Here is a 22,646-nt window from a genome sequence, read left to right as displayed (position 1 = left end):
CTTAACAGTTGTTGTAGAGATGTGTCTGCTGCTAGAACTCTGTGTGACATTGACCTGGTCTCTAATCTGAGCTGCTGTTAACCTGCGATTTCTGAGGCTGGTGACTCGGATAAACTTATCCTCAGAAGCAGAGGTGACTCTTGGTCTTCTTTTCCTGGGGCAGTCCTCATGTGAGCCAGTTTCTTTGTAGCGCTTGATAATTTTTGCCACTGCACTTGGGGACACTTTCAAAATTTGCCCAATTTTTCGGACTGACTGACCTTCATTTCTTAAACAATGATGGCCACTCGTTTTTCTTTACTTAGCTGTTTTTTCTTGCCATAATACAAATACTAAGAGTCTTTTTAGTAGGACTATCAGCTGTGTATCCACCATACTTCCCAACCCCATTTATAAGGCAAGAAATCCCACTTATGAAACCTGACAGGGCACACCTGTGAAGTAAAAACCATTCCCGGTGAGTACCTCTTGAAACTCATCAAGAGAATGCCAAGAGTGTGCAAAGCAGTCATCAAAGCAAAATGTAGCTACTTTGAAGAACATAGAATATAAGACATACTTTCAGTTGTTTCACACTTTTTTGTTAAGTATATAATTCCACATGTGTTAATTCATAGTTTTGATGCCTTCAGTGTGAATGTACAATTTTCATAGTCATGAAAATACAGAAAAATCTTTAAATGAGAAGGTGTGTCCAAACTTTTGGTCTGTACTGTGTGTACATATATATATATATATATATATATATATACACATATATATATATATATATATACACATATATATATATATATATATATATATATATATATATATATATATATACAGTGGGGCAAAAAAGTATTTAGTCAGTCAGCAATAGTGCAAGTTCCACCACTTAAAAAGATGAGAGGCGTCTGTAATTTACATCATAGGTAGATCTCAACTATGGGAGACAAACTGAGAAAAAAAAATCCAGAAAATCACATTGTCTGTTTTTTTAACATTTTATTTGCATATTATGGTGGAAAATAAGTATTTGGTCAGAAACAAACAATCAAGATTTCTGGCTCTCACAGACCTGTAACTTCTTCTTTAAGAGTCTCCTCTTTCCTCCACTCATTACCTGTAGTAATGGCACCTGTTTAAACTTGTTATCAGTATAAAAAGACACCTGTGCACACCCTCAAACAGTCTGACTCCAAACTCCACTATGGTGAAGACCAAAGAGCTGTCAAAGGACACCAGAAACAAAATTGTAGCCCTGCACCAGGCTGGGAAGACTGAATCTGCAATAGCCAACCAGCTTGGAGTGAAGAAATCAACAGTGGGAGCAATAATTAGAAAATGGAAGACATACAAGACCACTGATAATCTCCCTCGATCTGGGGCTCCACGCAAAATCCCACCCGTGGGGTCAGAATGATCACAAGAACGGTGAGCAAAAATCCCAGAACCACTCGGGGGGACCTAGTGAATGAACTGCAGAGAGCTGGGACCAATGTAACAAGGCCTACCATAAGTAACACACTACGCCACCATGGACTCAGATCCTGCAGTGCCAGACGTGTCCCACTGCTTAAGCCAGTACATGTCCGGGCCCGTCTGAAGTTTGCTAGAGAGCATTTGGATGATCCAGAGGAGTTTTGGGAGAATGTCCTATGGTCTGATGAAACCAAACTGGAACTGTTTGGTAGAAACACAACTTGTCGTGTTTGGAAGAAAAAGAATACTGAGTTGCCTCCATCAAACACCATACCTACTGTAAAGCATGGTGGTGGAAACATCATGCTTTGGGGCTGTTTCTCTGCAAAGGGGCCAGGACGACTGATCCGGGTACATGAAAGAATGAATGGGGCCATGTATCGTGAGATTTTGAGTGCAAACCTCCTTCCATCAGCAAGGGCATTGAAGATGAAACGTGGCTGGGTCTTTCAACATGACAATGATCCAAAGCACACCGCCAGGGCAACAAAGGAGTGGCTTCGTAAGAAGCATTTCAAGGTCCTGGAGTGGCCTAGCCAGTCTCCAGATCTCAACCCTATAGAAAACCTTTGGAGGGAGTTGAAAGTCCGTGTTGCCAAGCGAAAAGCCAAAAACATCACTGCTCTAGAGGAGATCTGCATGGAGGAATGGGCCAACATACCAACAACAGTGTGTGGCAACCTTGTGAAGACTTACAGAAAATGTTTGACCTCTGTCATTGCCAACAAAGGATATACTACAAAGTATTGAGATGAAATTTTGTTTCTGACCAAATACTTATTTTCCACCATAATATGCAAATAAAATGTTAAAAAAACAGACAATGTGATTTTCTGGATTTTTTTTTCTCAGTTTGTCTCCCATAGTTGAGGTCTACCTGTGATGTAAATTACAGACGCCTCTCATCTTTTTAAGTGGTGGAACTTGCACTATTGCTGACTGACTAAATACTTTTTTGCCCCACTGTATATACTAGATGGTGGCCCGATTCTAACGCATCGGGTATTCTAGAATATGCATGTCCATGTAGTATATTGCACAGCCCACGTAGTATGTTGTCCACCAACGTAGTATATTGCCCAGGCACGTAGTATATTTCCCAGCAACGTAGTATATTGCCCAGCTACGTAGTATATTCTCAGCCACGTAGTATATTTCCCAGTGACGTAACATATTGGCCAGCCATGTAGTATATTGCCCAGTGACGTAATATATTGCCCAGCCACGTAGTATATTGCCTAATAACATAGTGTATTGCCCAGCCATGTAGTGTATTGCCCAGTTACGTAGTATATTGCCTAATAACATAGTGTATTGCCCAGCCATGTAGTATATTGCCCAGTTACGTAGTATTTTGCCTAGTGACGTAGTATATTGCGCAGCCACGTGGTATATTGCCCAGCCACATAGTATATTGCCCAGTTACATAGTATATTGCCGAGCTACGTAGTATATTGCCTATTGACGTAGTATATTGCGCAGCCACGTAGTATATTGCCCAGCCACATAGTATATTGCCCAGCCACGTAGTATATTGTGCAGCCACGTAGTATATTGCCCAGTGACGTAGTATATTGCCCAGTGACGTAGTATACAGCACAGAGCCACATAGTATATTGCACAGTGACGTAGTATATTGCCCAATGACGTAGTATACAGCAGGGGTCCCCAACTCCAGTCCTCAAGGCCCACCAACAGGTCATGTTTTCAGGATTTCCTTTGCATTGCACAGGTGATGCAATTATTACCTGGGCAAAACTAAGGAAATCCTGAAAACCAGACATGTTGGTGGGCCTTGAGGACTGGAGTTGGGGACCCCTAGTATACAGCACAGAGCCAAGTAGTATATTGCCCAATGATGTAGTATATTGCCCAGCCATGTAGTATATTGCACAGCGAAGTAGTATACAGCACAGAGCCACGTATTATATTGGTCAGTCATGTAGTATATTGCCCAGCCACGAAGTATATTGTGCAGCCACGTAGTATATTGCCCAGTGATGTAGTATATTGCCCAGTGACGTAGTATACAGCACAGAGCCACGTAGTATATTGCTCAGTGACGTAGTATATTGCCCAGCCATGTAGTATATTGCAAAGCGAAGTAGTATACAGCACAGAGCCACGTAGTATATTGGTCAGTCACGTAGTATATTGCCCAGCTATGTAGTATATTGCCCAGCCAGGTTTGTCACAGGTGAAAAAATAAAAAATAAACATATACTCACCTTTCCGAGGGAGCCCTTGTAGTCCATGGCAGGTTCCGGTCCCAGGGTTGGTATTAGCGCAGGACCTGTGATTAAGTCGCGGTCACATGACCGTGACGTCATGGCAGGTCCTTGTCGCGCAGGGCCTATGATGATGTCGCAGTCACATGACCGTGACATCATGGCAGGTCCTTCTGCCTCCGGAACCTGCAATGGAAGATGGCGGCTGGCGCGAACTGCAACGGAGGGTGAGTATAGCAAGTTTTTTTATTATTATTTTTAACATTACATTTTTTACTATTGATGCCGCATAGGCAGCATCAATAGTAAATAATTGGGGACACACAGGGTTAATAGCAGCGGTAACGGAGTGCGTTACACCGCTGCCCGTTACCGCTGCCATTAACCCTGTGTGAGCGATGACTGGAGGGGATTATGGAGCGGGCGCCGGACAGTGAGTGCAGGGGAGTAGGGGAGGGACTAATCGGACTGTGCCCGTCGCTGATTGGTCGCGGCAGCCATGACAGGCAGCTGCCGAGACCAATCAGCGACGCGGGATTTCTGTTACAGAAGTTGAGGACAGACAGACGGAAGTACCCCTTAGACAATTATATATATATATATATATATATATATATATATATATATATACACCCCCTACATTCCGGTATATATGAGCCTTATCCTGGCATATATGTCCCTCTTCCTGGCCCCATCCTAGTATATACAGTGGGGCAAAAAAGTATTTAGTCAGTCAGCAAAAGTGCAAGTTCCACCACTTAAAAAGATGAGAGGCGTCTGTAATTTACATCATAGGTAGACCTCAACTATGGGAGACAAACTGAGAAAAAAAAATCCAGAAAATCACATTGTCTGTTTTTTTAACATTTTATTTGCATATTATGGTGGAAAATAAGTATTTGGTCAGAAACAAAATTTCATCTCAATACTTTGTAATATATCCTTTGTTGGCAATGACAGAGGTCAAACGTTTTCTGTAAGTCTTCACAAGGTTGCCACACACTGTTGTTGGTATGTTGGCCCATTCCTCCATGCAGATCTCCTCTAGAACAGTGATGTTTTTGGCTTTTCGCTTGGCAACACGGACTTTCAACTCCCTCCAAAGGTTTTCTATAGGGTTGAGATCTGGAGACTGGCTAGGCCACTCCAGGACCTTGAAATGCTTCTTACGAAGCCACTCCTTCGTTGCCCTGGCGGTGTGCTTTGGATCATTGTCATGTTGAAAGACCCAGCCATGTTTCATCTTCAATGCCCTTGCTGATGGAAGGAGGTTAGCACTCAAAATCTCACGATACATGGCCCCATTCATTCTTTCATGTACCCGGATCAGTCGTCCTGGCCCCTTTGCAGAGAAGCAGCCCCAAAGCATGATGTTTCCACCACAATGCTTTACAGTAGGTATGGTGTTTGATGGATGCAACTCAGTATTCTTTTTCCTCCAAACACGACAAGTTGTGTTTCTACCAAACAGTTCCAGTTTGGTTTCATCAGACCATAGGACATTCTCCCAAAACTCCTCTGGATCATCCAAATGCTCTCTAGCAAACTTCAGACGGACCCGGACATGTACTGGCTTAAGCAGTGGGACACGTCTGGCACTGCAGGATCTGAGTCCATGGTGGCGTAGTGTGTTACTTATGGTAGGCCTTGTTACATTGGTCCCAGCTCTCTGCAGTTCATTCACTAGGTCCCCCCGCGTGGTTCTGGGATTTTTGCTCACCGTTCTTGTGATCATTCTGACCCCATGGGGTGGGATTTTGCGTGGAGCCCCAGATCGAGGGAGATTATCAGTGGTCTTGTATGTCTTCCATTTTCTAATTATTGCTCCCACTGTTGATTTCTTCACTCCAAGCTGGTTGGCTATTGCAGATTCAGTCTTCCCAGCCTGGTGCAGGGCTACAATTTTGTTTCTGGTGTCCTTTGACAGCTCTTTGGTCTTCACCATAGTGGAGTTTGGAGTCAGACTGTTTGAGGGTGTGCACAGGTGTCTTTTTATACTGATAACAAGTTTAAACAGGTGCCATTACTACAGGTAATGAGTGGAGGAAAGAGGAGACTCTTAACCCTCCGTCACATACAATATTCGGACTAACGAGTTCACATACAATGTGCCTGTCAGGCGCCTGCTGGAAAAATACCTATAATATCTAATGTTTGCAATTTCAGTGCTCTAAAAGTGATCAGTGACCTTCATAGGGATGTAATAAAAGAGACTACACATAATCAGTTGCAAAAAAAACATTTACTTAACATAAAACTAATAACTATCAAATACAAACTTTTCAAAACTCCCGCCAAATAGTCCCCAGTTCGACTCTCTCAAAAAAATGTACAAAGAAAATTTTTGAACACAAACTTAATTTTAAGGTACCTTAAGTACTATTAAAAACATATTCAATCAGAAGTAGATGCTGAGGTTTCCCCAGAAAAGTCACACACCATTTTTGCATGTGTCAGGCAAATTGCTTTATGACATTTGAGACATTCATAATTTGAAAGCCTTCTGGTTCCGCTTTCCGTTTGGCAGGTGGTGCATCTCCTTCTTTTGTGAGGTGGTGCAGATGGTGACTTTTCACCATCATCTTCTGGGCGGAACCTTTTGAGCTGAACTTGAAGGCGAGAGGGGATACCGATTGTTTTCACGCTTCTCCTGCGTAGCTCTCCAAGTACTAGTTCATGGGCCAATTTTTTCAGATACAATCGTCTACGGAGTGGTTCAAGCTTGTTTTCAAGATAAATTACTTGTGAATTTATACCACCCAAATTCAACATAGCAAAAAATATGACCATTGGCCAGCGTTTGATGTTTCTGCTGACGTTGAAAGTGGAGCACATCTGATCTGCTGTATCCACACCCCCTTTGATGGCATTGTAAAATGTAATTATCTCCGTTTTTTTTTCTGCCCCAGTCCCAGGATCGATGGCAGCATCATCATGAAGTGTTGATAGAAGAAGTATGATTTTTTTGGCATGTGGTAAATAGGAAACTAAAGCCTTTCCATTATGGAATGCAAACATACTGCTGTACTGTTGTCTCTCTTTCACACTTACAAACTGTGGCGGCAATTCCCTTTTGTTTTTTCTTACAGTTCCCACATATGACAGCTTCTGAATTTTCAGATAATCAATCAGATCACAACTTGTAAACCAATTGTCAGCTGTAATATTGCGACCCGATCCAAATAAGGGTTCAGCCAGTCTTTTTACAACATCAATGGGTTTGTTGCTCACACAGTAAGGACCTTCTGGTTGTTTTCCTGCATAAACTTCCAGGTTGTAAGTGTAGGTCTTACTGGCATCAACAAGGGCATACATTTTTATTCCATATTTGTTTGGCTTTGATGGAATATATTGACGAAAGGCACATCTACCACGAAAACCAGGGAGCATTTCGTCAATAGTGAGATTCTCTCCAGGGTAATAACTTTGTTTACAGTTTACAACAAATCTTTGAAATATATCACGAATTGGAGCAAGTCGGTCATGTGTTTTGCGTTCGGTTCGGGTAGTTCTGTCGTCAAACCGAAGGCAACAAATTAGAATCTTGAATCTGTTTATGGACATAACAAGGCTAAATTTTTCAACTCCATCCCCATCTTTACCCCAAAGTTCCTCTAAACTTTGTCTATTTGCCCTATAAGCTCCTGCAAGGTACAGTAATCCAAAAAAAGCACGCAGTTCTATTTCATCTGTGGGCTTGATGGTTCTGTTGCAGATGTACTTGTCCTTTATAATGTCTATATATTGGTTGGTATATGTGACAATAGAGTCCAGAATGTCATCTGTAAATATACTGTTCCAGCATTCAACTGCAGTTTTTGCATTACGTGCAGTTCCTATTACTGCAGGAAGGTGAGTAATAATGTTTAAAGGTTCCCTACGTTTTTTCTGGAATGGCTTCTTGTTCCATTTAGGGTACGTTCAGACTAGCGTTGTGCTAGTGTGCGTCGGCGCCGCGTCGGGCGACGCAGCGGCGACGCACGCGTCATGCGCCCCTATGTTTAACATGGGGGACGCATGCGTTTTTGCTTGTTGCGTTTTGCGACAAATGCGTCTTTTTTGCCGCAAGCGTCGGACCAAGAAAACGCAACAAGTTGCATTTTTCTTGCATCCGATTTTCGGCAAAAAACGACGCACGCGTCGCAAAACGCAGCGTTTTTGCGTGCGTTTTGCCGCGTTTTTCGGTGCGTTGTGCGTCGCGTCGCCGACGCAGCGGCGCACAACGCTAGTCTGAACGTAGCCTTAGTATTTTTATCTTTTCCAATATAATATGATCCAACTTCTTCATCCTCACCACTGTCACCATCTTGCTCTGTTTAAGAATCCAGGACACATTCTTCCACCTCATCATGAGAATCAATTTCACTTTCCTCTCCTAAATCCTCATTCAGTGTGAGGTCTCTATCATCTAACAGCATGTTTGTTACTTCCTCAACATCAAGTTGTTTGGATAAATTGTACATTTTCCTCTCCATTTCAGCAGATAATCTGAAGCAAGAGAAGGAATATGTTAGGGAACTACTGTATATGCCTGAGCATCACACTTTCTTTTATAAAATCTCCCTTATTTCTATGAAATATCCTCACATTTTGTGCTATACATTCATAAAACAAGCTAAATAAACTATTGTGATGAATAAAAATATAAAATACCAACCTTACTGAATGTGACGTATTCACATACAATGAGTCTGAGAGATCTGTGCAGCTATATCCTCTCCCCTGAAGCTCTGAAATCCAACTGTGATATCAGGTTTCACAGACCTTCAAGAGACAGGAGACTACCTGGAGGGAGGGGGTTTCCTCACAATCTGATGAGGAAGGAGAAATGAAAGTAAGAGAAGCGCCTGTCAGATCAGATGTATGTGACGGAGGGTTAAAGAAGAAGTTACAGGTCTGTGAGAGCCAGAAATCTTGATTGTTTGTTTCTGACCAAATACTTATTTTCCACCATAATATGCAAAAAAATGATAAAAAAACAGACTGTGATTTTTCTGGATTTTTTTTCTCAGTTTGTCTCCCATAGTTGAGGTCTACCTATGATGTAAATTACAGACGCCTCTCATCTTTTTAAGTGGTGGAACTTGCACTATTGCTGACTGACTAAATACTTTTTTGCCCCACTGTATGTTGCTTACCATTGTATCAGTCCATATAACTTGTTGTGCTGTACATATTGAAGGATAAACTATGCAGGTTATTTGAACACTTGAACAATGAGAGATGATCTCCCTCCACCTTCCCCCAATCCTGTGGAAAATGCCTTAATAAGAGCTGTGAACTATAAAAGGAGGAGGTTCCTCTGTTTTCCAGAAATCTACATGACAGTAGCCTCGACACCATGGCTTCAACAGGAGGAGAACAAATTTAACGCTTTATAGTAAGTCAGCTAGTCAGATCTGCTCCATTGACCATCACTAAACCCTCAGAGACCTTTTGAAAATCCAGGTTGAGATAATTAGGTCACCTGGCTCATAACTTAATGGACTCTGTCAGCTTCATAAGCTTGGCGCTACCTCATCTTTGTGGGTCTAAAAGATCCTTTTATTTATATATTAAGTTTGCATTGTGAAATCTGGGACAGATCTACTTTAATTTATGTTAAAATGTCAAGAATATACACGTGATTCTCACAAAATTATTTCAGTTCTTCAATAAAAAAAGTGAAACTCATATGTTATCTAGCGTTATTACAAAGACAGTGATCTATTTCAAGTGTTTATTTCTGTTAATGTTGATGATCATAGCTTACAGCCAATGAAAACCCAAAAGTCATTATCTTGTTAAATAAGAATACTATATAACACCAGCTTGAAAAATCATTTTAAAATCCGAAGTGTTGGCCTAGTGAAATGTATGTTCAGTAAATGCACTCAGTACTTGTTTGGGGCTCCTTTTGCATCAATTTGCATCAATTACTGCATCAATGCGGCGTGCTGAGGTGTTATGGAAGCCCAGGTTGCTATGATAGCAGCTTTCAGCTCGTCTGCATTGTTGGGTCTGGTGTCTCTGATTTTCCGCTTGACAATACTGCATAGATTCTCTAGGAGGGTTCAGGTCAGGCAAGTTTTCTGGCCAATCAAGCACAGTGATACTGTTGTTTGTAAACCAGGTATTGGTACTTTTGGCAGTGTGGGCAGGTGCCAAGTCCAGCTGGAGAATGAAATTTCCATCTCCAAAAAGCTTGTCGGCAGAGGGAAGCATGACGTGCTCTAAAATTTCCTGGTAGAGGGCTGCACTGACTTTGGTCTTGATAGAACACAATGGACCTACACTAGCAGGTGACATGGCTCCCAAAACCATCACACTAGACCTCCAGCAGCTTGGATTGTGGCTTCTAATCTCCACTCTTCTTCCAGACTCTGGGACCTTGATTTCCAAATGAAATTCAAAATTTACCTTCATCTGTAAACAATGCCTTGGACCATTGAGCAACAGTCCAGTTCTTTCATTCTTTGGCCCAGGTAAGACGCTTCTGGCATTGTCTATTGGTCATGAGTGGCTGACACAAGTAATATGACACTTATAGCCCATGTCCTGGATACATCTGTGTGTGGTGGTTCTGGAAGCAATGACTCCAGCAGCAGTCCACTCCTTGTGAATCTCCCCCAAATTTTTGAATGGCCTTTTCTTAACAATCCTTTCAAGTTCTGCGGTTATCCCGGTTGCTTGTGCACCTTTTTCTATCACACTTTTTCCTTCCACTCAACTTTCCATTAATATACTTGGATACAGCACTCTGTGAACAGCCAGCTTCTTTAGCAATGACCTTTTGTGGTTAATCCTCCTTGTGGAGTGTGTCAATGACTGCCTTCTGGACATCTGTCACCTCAGCAGTCTTCACCATGACTGTGGAGCTACTGAAACAGACTAAGGGACCTTTTTATATGCTTTGGAAGCCTTGGCAGGTGTATTTTGTTAGTTATTCTAATTTACTGAGATAATGACTTTTGGGTTTTCATTGGCTGTAAGTCATAATCATCAACATTAACAGAAATAAGCATTTGAAATCGATCACTCTGTATGTTATGACTCTATGTAATATATGAGTTTCACTTTTTGTATTGAAGAACTGAAATAAATTAACTTTTTGATGATATTCCACTTTTTGTGAGAAGCACCTGTACTACAGAAGGTAATACTCTTAGAGATCAGTGAATAAATTTGCAGGTCACTGATCTAAAGAAGACTCTGTTATTCCATGGTCACCGAATGTGAGTCCTGCCAACTACCTTCTACTTGCTAGAAGCCCTGGTGAACTTTGAGATTTGTAGGCCCAAGGTGACTTTCAGAGTGCCACATGTATGATGTCTTCCTGGGTCTACTAATCAAAGGAGAAGCCAGGGATGATAGCAAGTAAGAGGCAAGTCAGCAGGACTTAAGTAATAGCTAAAACAGGGCCCTGCAAATCTACTCGGTTGTCTCTAAATATTCTCATCACTGAAAAGTAGGTATCTACAGTATATATTTATTGCATATTTTAAGTACAATGTGAATTTGGACTTCAAGCCATAATATTCTGTCAAGTGGAAAACTTGAATGAGACTTCTTTTTGTTATTTGGCATCTCTACCTTGATAAATGTGGTCATGACCTTTTCTAGAAACTTGAAGTTAATTGTGTCCAGTATGTGACTGTAATACAACTGTCTGCAGCAGAAGCCTCTCCCCTCTCACCTGTCTACAGGAGGACAAAATATCAGCTCTTTGGTTAAGTTGACCAGACTTCTGCCACTCACCAGCTGAAAATGGTGTTTTCTTCAGAATTGCTATCCACATACTAACACATAGAAAGGACAACTTACATTTCTTTATGTCCATAGCAAAGGAAGCGGATTGGCACATACCGTCCCGTGCAAAAAAATCCATTATTGTGGCATCATCATACCAACAGCAGGCAGATAAAACAGTGGAGCAAATACAGACGACGATCGTTTCACGCTTACATTGCACTTCAGCAGGTCAACTTACATTTCTTGTTTAGTTGAATCAATTATTTTTAGGTTTCATGTTCCTTTAAGTCAAGATAAAAAGGAAATCTTTTCAATTATAAAACCCTTTTGCAGAGAAAAAAGTGCCCTGAGAATTGGCTGCTGGACTTGGATAGCATCAGGGAGATGTATTCATAAGAGAGGTAAGGTAATGATTAATGTATAAGTCGCACCTTTACTAGAAGTTCTCCCTGAAGAGGCGCTAATGCTCATCTCTTTATGGGATCTTGTGATGTTTGCAATATAAGAAAGGAAGGCGAAAACCACAACGGGACCTATACAACTTGGGAAAAATAATCCCAACTCTACAGTGAGTTGAAAAAACTCTTACTACATGATAAGCAGTTGTGTTGAAGACACCGAAATAGCATTGACGCAATCCCTAAAAATGTACCAAACATTTGGAAATTGAATACTTTTTTTGGTGGAAATGGAACAAGACTGCACTGTTCTTCAGCTGGGTATACATGAGTTTACTTGTTTATATTTGTTCATGTGTCAGTGTATGTACTGTATGTGTTGACAGGTATATACCGTATATACTCGAGTATAAGCCGACCCGAGTATAAGCCGACCCTCATAATTTTGCCACAAAAAACTGGGAAAACCTATTGACTCGAGTATAAGCCTAGGGTGGAAATGCAGCATTTACCGGTGAATTTCAAAAATAAAAATAGATCATTATTTCCCCATAGCTGTGCCATATAGTGCTCTGCACCGTTCATTATTGCCCCATAGCTGTGCCATATAGTGCTCTGCACCGTTCATTCTTGCCCCATAACTGTGCCATATAGTGCTCTGCACCGTTCATTCTTGCCCCATAACTGTGCCATATAGTGCTCTGCACCGTTCATATTTCCCCATAGCTCTGCCATATAGTGCTCTGCACCGTTCATATTGCCCCATATCTGTGCCCTATATACTCTGCACCGTTCATACTGCCCCATATCTGTGCCCCATATAGTGCTCTGCACCGTTCATACTGCCCCATATATGTGCCCCATATAGTGCTCTGCACCGTTCATACTGCCCCCATATCTGTGCCCCATATAGTGCTCTGTACCGTTCATACTGCCCCATATCTGTGCCCTATATGCTCTGCACCGTTCATACTGCCCCATATCTGTGCCCCATATAGTGCTCTGCACCGTTCATACTGCCCCCATATCTGTGCCCCATATAGTGCTCTGCACCGTTCATACTGCCCCATATCTGTGCCCCATACAGTGCTCTGCACCGTTCATATTGTCCCATAGTAGTGCCCCATATAGTGCTCTGCACCGTTCATACTGCCCCAGAGATGCTCCACATAAATCTGTGCCGCTGCTGCAATAAAAAAAAAAAAAAAGCCATACTCACCTCTCTTGATTGCAGCTCCCGGCGTCTCGTTCCGGCATCCGGTCCCGGCGTCTCCGCACTGACTGATCAGGCAGAGGGCGCCGCGCACACTATATGCGTCATCGCGCCCTCTGACCTGAACAGTCAGAGCGGAGTGGAGCGACGCCGGGAAGATGGAGCGGCACCCGGCGGCTGGAACGGGGACAGGTAAATATTACATACTTACCTGGTCCCGACGTCCGGCTCCCCCTGCCGTCCCACGGTCTCCGGGTGCCGCAGCTTCTTTCTCTATCAGCGGTCACCGTTACCGCTGATTGGAGAAATGAATAGGCGGCTCCACCCCTATGGGAGGTAGAGCCGCATATTCATTTCTCTAATGAGCGGTCCCACGTGACCGCTGAAGAGGGGAAGAGCTGCAGCACAGAAGACCGTGGGACGGCAGGGGGAGCGTCAGGATCGCTGGGACTAGGTGAGTATACCTCAGCGCCCTCACCCCCTCACCCACCGACCCTGCCACCCACCTTGACTCGAGTATAAGCCGAGAGGGGCACTTTCAGCCCAAAAATTTGGGCTGAAAATCTCGGCTTATACTCGAGTATATACGGTATGTACTTTTGTATGTATTTGCTTATTTTTGTGTATAAACAGATATCTTTTCTTGCTTTTTACTATTGCCTTGACATACCCAGAGATGGGTGATGCAAGATGACCACCAGCTTTGAATACAAATATAATTTCATGATCCACTGTTGGGAGATATTTATGCTATATGTGTCTGTAGCTGTCTATGATGTGATTTGCAGCCTAAATAGCCACTTTATTAGGCGACCAGGCCAGGCGACCATAAAAATTGGACCGACATAGGACCGCATTGCACGAATTGGCCGATGGGCTCTCTCGACCCAAGTGTGACAGCTTCATATATTTCTAGGCAGCTATTACGCTCGTATTGGGAGAGCCGCTGGCCAGGGCGTGCACTGCAGTCCGATCTCGGTCAGTTTTATATGGCTGTCTGACTGCGCCCTTCGAGATAGTCATTTAAGCATGTTGGACCTCCTTTGGCAGCGATTTGTTACGTTGATGTTGTAGATTCCAGTTGGTGTTGACATTGCTCTGCAAGAATATTGGCCCATGTGGACAGAATAGTTTCTCACAGTTTGTTCTACACCAGCCAATAGATGCTCTACAGGATTAAGATTTGTGGCCAGGTAAGGAAGGAAAATTCGCTGTCATCTTACTGGAACCACTCCATGGTTTTATGATCTTTGTGGCATGGCACATTAACCTGCTTACAGCAATCCTTCTGCCATAGGGTGCACAGCTGCCATGAAGCGTTGAATGCGGATGGCCATGCTACTTAAGTATGCCTTACTGTCCAAACATCCATCTGCAACTATCAGAGGATGCAGGATGTGCCAAGAAAATATTTTTCACCATCACTCCTCCACCAGTCTGAACTGTGGATACCTGACAGGAAGGGTTCATCTATCATATTCATGCTGCTTGTGCCAAATTCTGACCCGGCCATCAGAGTTGTGAAGCACAACTCAGGATTCATCTGACAATGCAATATTTTTGCAAATCTCAGAAGTGATATTATTGCATTGTTTTGCCCACTGCCATTCTGTTTCATTGTGAAAGTAAGCACTGGAAATGATCATCTGATGTTACAGACATCAATGCTCGAGAAATGATGAGTTGTGGGTTTGGACGTGTTAGTTGGACACTATCAATGTATTAATTTCCTGGACCTTCGCATATAGGAAGAATATGTAGTTATCGTAATTTGGATTACTGCAGGTGAAGAGGGCGTAAATGGAATGGTCATTTATGGAAATGAGTAAATCAATTCATAGCAAATTTAATTCATTACAAGTTTCCACAAAATTTCACATTTTGGTGAAGCTGAAATTTAAGGGAATCTATGTGCAAAACTCCAGAAAAATTGAATCCACCTGGAGCATTTTTGAGTAGGACCGATTTTATTTGGACTGAAATGAATCTACTAACCAAATCAAGTCAATCAACCCAAAAATTAATTTCGGGAGATTCATTCATCTCTAGTCATTCATGAAAAGTGCTGCACATGCATGTCTATTACCACCCCCTTGAATGGGTTTTCCAGGACTATTATATTTTTATACTATTGGCCTAAAAACTAACAGGCAGGTAGTTGCTAACACAGGCAACTTAGCTAAAAACACGACAAGATACAACATAATACCACAAGAAAAGGAAGACTGTAATCGGACTAGTCGCTAATAACTATGGAGCAAAGAGTGGTCCACGGGGACCAAAGAAAACGACCACAGAGTCCGTATTTGAAAAAATATACAAAGAAATCTTTATTAATTTAAGAACATAGTAACTGGACAATCTAGAACAGAACGAGTAGGACAAAGAACCACATGGTGCGCACATAGACCTCACCAGTGTATAAAACTCCACAGGCACACGGAACCGGGGAAGGAAAACACCTGCATTAAAGTATGTGATAGTTCACATGAAATCCGAGGCAGACCGCGATATGAAATCACCATCCGGCATAATAAAAATGGCAGTACAAATCACTTAGCTACAAATAAATAGTCATACTGACCGAGGATCCCTGCCTCACCAAAAGGATACAGCCTGAGTCTAATAACATCAAAGGCAACCAAGCCACAACAATAATAGACCAGGAGCTGTACAGAGCGGATCTTACCTCGCTGTCAAAAGCAGTGTGCCAGCCTTCCCAGAATCCGTGTGCCCTCCCCGACGCGCGTTTCTTAATAAAGATTTCTTTGTATATTTTTTCAAATACGGACTCTGTGGTCGTTTTCTTTGGTCCCCGTGGACCACTCTTTGCTAACACAGGCAACTGCCTAGCTGATCTACTTTGCTCCTGTTCAGAGTGGTCACCGATTGCTTCTGATGGCTATTCAGCTGTTCCACGTCAACAGAACAGCTCTTCTTCTTGGCTGCTCTGTCGACGGGGCATGACTGCCGAAGTCATGCTGATTCACAAATAGCTCCCCGCAGTTAGACAGTGGGGAGCTAGCTGTCAATTAGCATGACCTTGGCAAAGACACCCCTTCAGCAGAGTAGAAGGAAAGAGAAGCCACTGCATTGTCAAAGTGTCATCAGTGGAAGCTTCTGAATAGCTGGCAGGAACGGTCTGTGACCACTCTGTGACGGCAGAGCACAACAGATAGGAAGGTAGCTACTACCTGTCTTTTACTTCTTAGGCTCATAGCAACCAGGCAACCCCCACATGTACTTATGCTGGCTATCAGATGTAAATCATTCAGCTGCGGCAAGAAAAACTAAATCTCCGAACACTAAAAAGTACTCGGAGGACCCCCGAGCATGCTCGAGAAGTCTCGAGTAACGAGTATATTCGCTCATCACTATTTGTTTCATGATTTACACTGGATTCACACTGAAACTGATCCACAGATAACATACAGTACTACCAGTATAGATACTAATGCAAGAACTGATAGGTTTGTTTTAGATTTTTCTAAGATGTTCGGATTGGAATTGGAGGTGGACAAAAAATTTTGCAATCAACATTTTTTATATATATAGCTACAGAGACACTAAGTGCACTCATTTCTCACGGTTGTTTTCAATGCAGGCATAAAAAAATTGGCAAAACACTGCCGATATATGAAAACACAATTGATTGGTAATTTTACATGAGGCGAATGATTTTTCGAAGGAACGTGCAATCCCTAAAAATGTGCTAAACAATTGGAAATTGAATACTTTTTTTGATGGAAATGGAACAAGACTCCATTGTTCTTCAGCTGGGCATACATCAGTTTACTTGTTTATATTTGTTCATGTCGATAGACACTTGCTACTGGCATTACATCGACCTGTATTAATAGGTCATAGGACTACTCTATAAATGTTTCCTGATTTTCTTTCATCTGCTTCGTACTCTGAATTTACATTGGTCAGGTTATATATAAGTTTTACTTTTAAAAATTGACTTTTTAAACTTCTCTTTTGGTTTAAAGTGCAAAATTGTAAATGTAGAATATTACTTGCCTGAGGTTTACCTATATACCTGATCAGACAAATCCCCTGATGTCTGCCATGATCAGGAGAAGTTCTCTTGTCTGAATAATATATAAACTGTATTTATATTTTAATATATTTAAAAAAATTGAAGAATCAGGAGTTTACCAGTTCATAAAGTGAATGTCCATCTTGGAACATCAACTTCTGAATATATCCTTAAAATATTATGTTAGTTGACAATATTATTTCTTGTGAATATCTCCAAATTCCCTGCATAGACATAGAGTTGTATGTAGAGATGAGGGAGCAGTAAAATGCTCATTACTCGAGCCGAGCAATTCCTAATACTTGAATGCTCGTTTTGAGTAACGAGTAAAATGGAAGTCAATGGGAAATCCTAGCATTTTTCCAACAGGCCTATAAAGAGGTCAGGGGTAGTGAAAATGTTGAAATAGAGGGAAAAAGTGGAATGGAAGGAGAACAGGATGGAGAAGACACCTGGAGGCATCTCTGAATCTCAGATTGCTGCTGACAACAATGGTGTCCAACATTTACTCCACTTTAAGGACTAACAATAAAAATATTCAAAATCAGATTGGAGTTTACATGAAAAAAAGTTAAAAAGCAATGTTTCCCGTATAATTACTTTTATATAAGGTAAAATTTAAACATGATTTTAAAAAGAAATAAAAATGTAAGTAATCCAAAATTGAAAATTGAAGCAAGAAATTGAAAATGTCAGTGTAATTTATGAAGAAAGCAAGAATTGCTAAAAAATTTGATGCAAGGGACTCAGATACACCCTGCATTAGACATAAAGGAGGGCCTCATACAAATTCTGTTCAAATTGTCATGAAGTGGTACTCCTAGGCTCATAAAGGCTATGCACTAAATGCAAAGCCTGCCAAAAATTAGAAGCAGAGTCATCCATACAACCTTGAAGGCACCAACTGTAGTACCTTATTCAAATATTGTGAGCAAAGTATAGTTGTGGTACTCCTATACTCCTAAAAGTTATGCAGAATGCAAAGCCTTCCAAAATTTAAACAGGGTCATCTATACACCTTTGAATACAACAACTGGATGGCCTCATTAAATATTAAGAAAATGTACACCTGTAGCATGCCAATTTTGTTTTTTATTTCAAACCAATGAAATGTCACACAAACGAGGTTCAACAGTATATATGACAATAATCAATTTTTTACCAAAAATATTTTGTGAACTGTACCGGGCCAAGCGGTTTTTAAAACTGTTACCGCAATGCAGTTTTAAACAAAGCATTAAACTTTATAAAGAATCATTGAATCCCCCAAAAAATTTTGGACGCTTTTTTTAGAGTTTAATATACCAGCAAAATGTAACAAGAACCATGTTACAGTGTATGAATGAATCATTGAATCCATAAAAAAATTTGGAAGGTTTTTTGTGAGTTTAAAATACCAGCAAAATGAAGCAAGAACCGCATCACAGTGTATGAATGACTAATTGAATCCCTAAAAAGTTTTGGAAGGGTTTTTTTGTGAGTTTAATATACCTGTGAAATGTAACAAGAACCACGTTACAATGTATGGATGAATCGTTAAATCCATAAAAAGTTTAGGAAGGGTTTTTGTAAGTTTAATATACTAGCGAAATGTAACCAGAACCGTGTTACAGTGTATGGATGGGGGTTCATGGTGTATCTAGATAGAGGTAGCGCCTCTGGTGGAGTGCTTGCCGTGTCCTTTTTGGACAGCTCTTCCATCTTTGGTCCTCATCTGATGCTCAACTCTCACCTGTACCTCCAAGTAGCTGCTAGCATGCGGCAGCGGGTACACCCCAGAACACCGCCTTGGCAGGTGGGACAAACCAGGTGAGGGTAGCTGTTGGGTTTCTTTGAGACCTACAGTGATATTCAAGGGTTTGCCTACCCTTGCATGTAAAGACTGGATATGGCAGACTGTGCAGAAGAAACCAAGATTCAACGGACAGACTAGCAATTTCCAGCACAGCGTTGTGAAGCGCTGAGAGGGCACAGCGAGGCACATATAGGACACTGCTGGCCATCCACTGCACCCTGACCTATCTCCAGTTGTCTCGCCTAGTTCTTGCCACTGGGGCTCGATAGGTACGGGCGAGAGAGTGAGGTTGACAACTGCGCAACTCCTCCTCACTTTAATCCAAGTCAAGCGCAAGTCATGACTTCAACCACTGTGTATCAAAAGTCCTGTGGCGATGGGAGAATGGCAAAGCAGCAAGTGTGGAGTCACTGGAAGCTGTAGTCATGAACATGCACGCAGGCGGCTTTGGCCATATAGCAGCTCTCAGCGAAACACGCCTGGCAGACAAGGGTCAATTGACAGAGCATAGTGGTGGATATACATTCTTCTGGAGTGGTCGAGGCAGCACTGAAAAACGAGAAGCAGGCGTGGGATTTGCTATCAAAACTCATCTTGCTCGTAAACTTACCTGGCTTCCGGAGGGCATCAACGACCGTCTGATGACATTTCAGCTCCCACTTACAAACAAGAAACACGCAACTCTGATCAGTGCCTATGCTCCCACGATGACTAATCCGGATGACATTAAAAATAAGTTCTACGATGAACTTGACACACTTATTTCAGCAATCCCACAGGCAGACAAGCTCATTATACTTGGAGACTTTAATGCCAGAGTGGGAACAAACCATCAAAACTGGGAAGGGGTCATTGGGAGACACGCCACTGGCAAGTGTAACAGTAATGGCCTGCTGCTCCTTAAAAGATGTGTGCCACACATGACCTTGTCATCACCAACACTTTATTCCGCTTACCCACAAGCAAGAAAACATCATGGATGCACCCACGCTCGAGGCATTGGCATCTCATTGATTACATCATTGCCAGGAAAAGGGATGAGATGGACTTTAGAGTGACAAAGGCCATGTGCGGTGCAGACTGCTGGACTGACCATCGCCTCATTATGTCTAAGTGCAAGCTCCACATCCTGCCTGCGAGGAGACCCCAAGGGCAGAAAACGACAAAGAGGCTGAATATCTATAAGCTGCAAAATAAAAGAATTGCAAAGGAATTTGCCAATGACCTTGATGGCAGACTGTTAAATATACTACAGGCAGAGGAGATTGGCGTTGAGGAACAGTGGACAATTCTGAGAGATGCTGTTTATAATACTGCTCTGGAGCATCTCGGATCAGCATCCAGAAATAATCAAGACTGGTTCGATGAAAACGACGAGGAAATAAAGACACTCCTAGAGGAGAAACATCAGTGGTATAAGATGTATTAAAATGACCCCACGTCGTTAGCTAAGAAAGGTGCCTTTACCAACATAAAAAGAAAGTTACAAATCAAGCTACGCGAGATGCAGGATATCTGGTTTAGCAAGAAGGCCGACGAAATTCAGGGCTATGCAGGTACCCATGACCAGAAACGCTTCTACGATGCGCTCAAAGCTGTATATGGACCCCAGTCATCAAGCTCTTCATCTCTGCTTAACGCCGATGGAACTAAGCTGCTGATAGATAGGAAACAAATTCTGGAACGGTGGGCTGAGCACTTTAATAATATTCTTAATCGCCCTGCCAATATCAATGATGAGGCTATTGCTTGCCTGCCCCAGGTAGAAATCAACAAGGAGCTTGATGTTCTTCCAAGTGGATATGAAGTCAGGAAAGCAGTAAAACAACTTTCTTGTGGAAAAGCACCCGGAAATGATGGTATACCTGCTGAGGTATATAAAGCTGGCGGCCCTGTTCTGATGCAAACGGTGACCAAACTATTCCAATATATGTGGACAAAGAAACAGGTTCTACAACAGATGAAAGATGCCAGCATAATTCACATATACAAGAGGAAAGGTAATCGCCAATCTTGTAACAACCATCGAGGCATCTCCCTTCTGTCCACTGCAGGTAAGATATTGGCTCGTCTCTTGCTCAACCACCTTTTACATCACCTTGAGCAAGGACTATTACCCAAAAGCCAGTGTGGTTTCCGTGCTAAACGTGGAACAGTAGATATGGTCTTTTCAGCGCGTCAACTTCAGGAAAAGTGCCAGGAGCAACACCGTGACCTTTATGTAACTTTTGTTGATTTGACCAAGGCTTTTGACACAGTCAGTAGAGACGGCCTGTGGAAGATCATGGCAAAATTCGGCTGCCCGAGCAAGTTCATCTCAGCCATCTGGCAGTTCCATGATGGCATGATGGTGAAGGTTCTGAACGATGGAGACGTATCTGAGGCTTTCCCAGTAACAAACGGCGTAAAACAAGGCTGTGTGCTTGCTCCAACCCTGTTCAGTATGCTGTTCTCTGCAATATTAAGTGAGGCCTTTAACAACTGTGAAGATGGAATCCAGGTTAGGTACAGGACTGATGGCAAGCTATTCAACCCAAAATGCCTGAAGGCGGTTACAAAAGTGCATGAGACTGTTATCCGTGAATTACTATTTGCTGATTACTGTGCATTTAACGCTAGCACGGAACAGCAGATGCAGCATGAATTGGACTGTTTTTCGCAAGCCTGCGACAGTTTTGGTCTCGAGATCAACATTAGAAAAACCGAAGTCATGTATCAACCGGTTCCAGGAAAACTGTACAAGGAGCCACGTATCACGGTGATGGAGCAAAACATCAAAGCAGTCGATAACTTCACCTACTTAGGCAGCACACTTTCCCATGAAGTAACCATAGACGCTGAGGTTAATAACAGAATCGCCAAAGCCAGTGCCACCTTCGGGAGACTGCGTAAGAACGTCTGGGAACGAAGGGGACTCAGCCTTACCACCAAGCTGAAGGTCTACTGCGCGGTGGTCTTCACCACACTTCTCTATGCTAGCGAGACCTGGACAGTGTACAGCCGGCATGCTAAACAGCTTAATCATTTCCACATGAGTTGCCACCGCAGACTCCTCCACATCAGGTGGCAAGACAATGTCCCGGACACGGCAATTCTGGAACAAACTGGGCTCTGCAGCGTTTACACTCTCCTACTGAAAGTCCAAGCCAGGTGGGCTGGACATGTGGTCAGAATTCCTGACAGCCGACTACCGAAACAACTGCTGTACGGAGAACTGTGCCAAGGAAAGCGAGCAGTTGGGGGGCAGAAGAAGCGCTATAAAGACTGCCTTAAGGTGTCTCTGAAAAACCTGGAAGTCAACACCAATGAAAGTGTGCTGTACGCAAGGCACAAGTAGAATCTTGTGTACTGACCACATCTGCTTCCTTATGTCAAGCATGTGGGCGAACCTTCAGGGCCTGGATTGGACTCATCAGCCACCTCCGGACCCATAACTACTAATTCTCTTCTAACCCTGAAGTCATGGTCATCTTCGAAAACGAAGGACAAACATCACAGTGTATGGATGAATCATTGAATGCCTAAACATCTTTTCAAGGGTTTTATGGATTTTCGTATAACACCGAAATGTAACAGAAAGCAAGTAATGTAGTATGGATCACTAACTGAATCAATAAAACTTTTTTCAATGGATTTGTTGAGTTTTATATCACATCAAAATGTAACAGAAAGCACGAAAAACTGTACGGATGAGTAATTGAATCCAGACAAATTTCTCACTACATTTTTACAGTGTTATATATACCACCGAATTGTGCCAAAGAACATGTAATGC

Source organism: Ranitomeya imitator, chromosome 2, assembly GCF_032444005.1.
Source record: "Ranitomeya imitator isolate aRanImi1 chromosome 2, aRanImi1.pri, whole genome shotgun sequence".
In the NCBI taxonomy this organism is placed as follows: domain Eukaryota; kingdom Metazoa; phylum Chordata; class Amphibia; order Anura; family Dendrobatidae; genus Ranitomeya; species Ranitomeya imitator.
The sequence above is the reverse complement of the archived record's forward strand: the minus strand, read 5'-3'. Positions refer to the sequence as shown.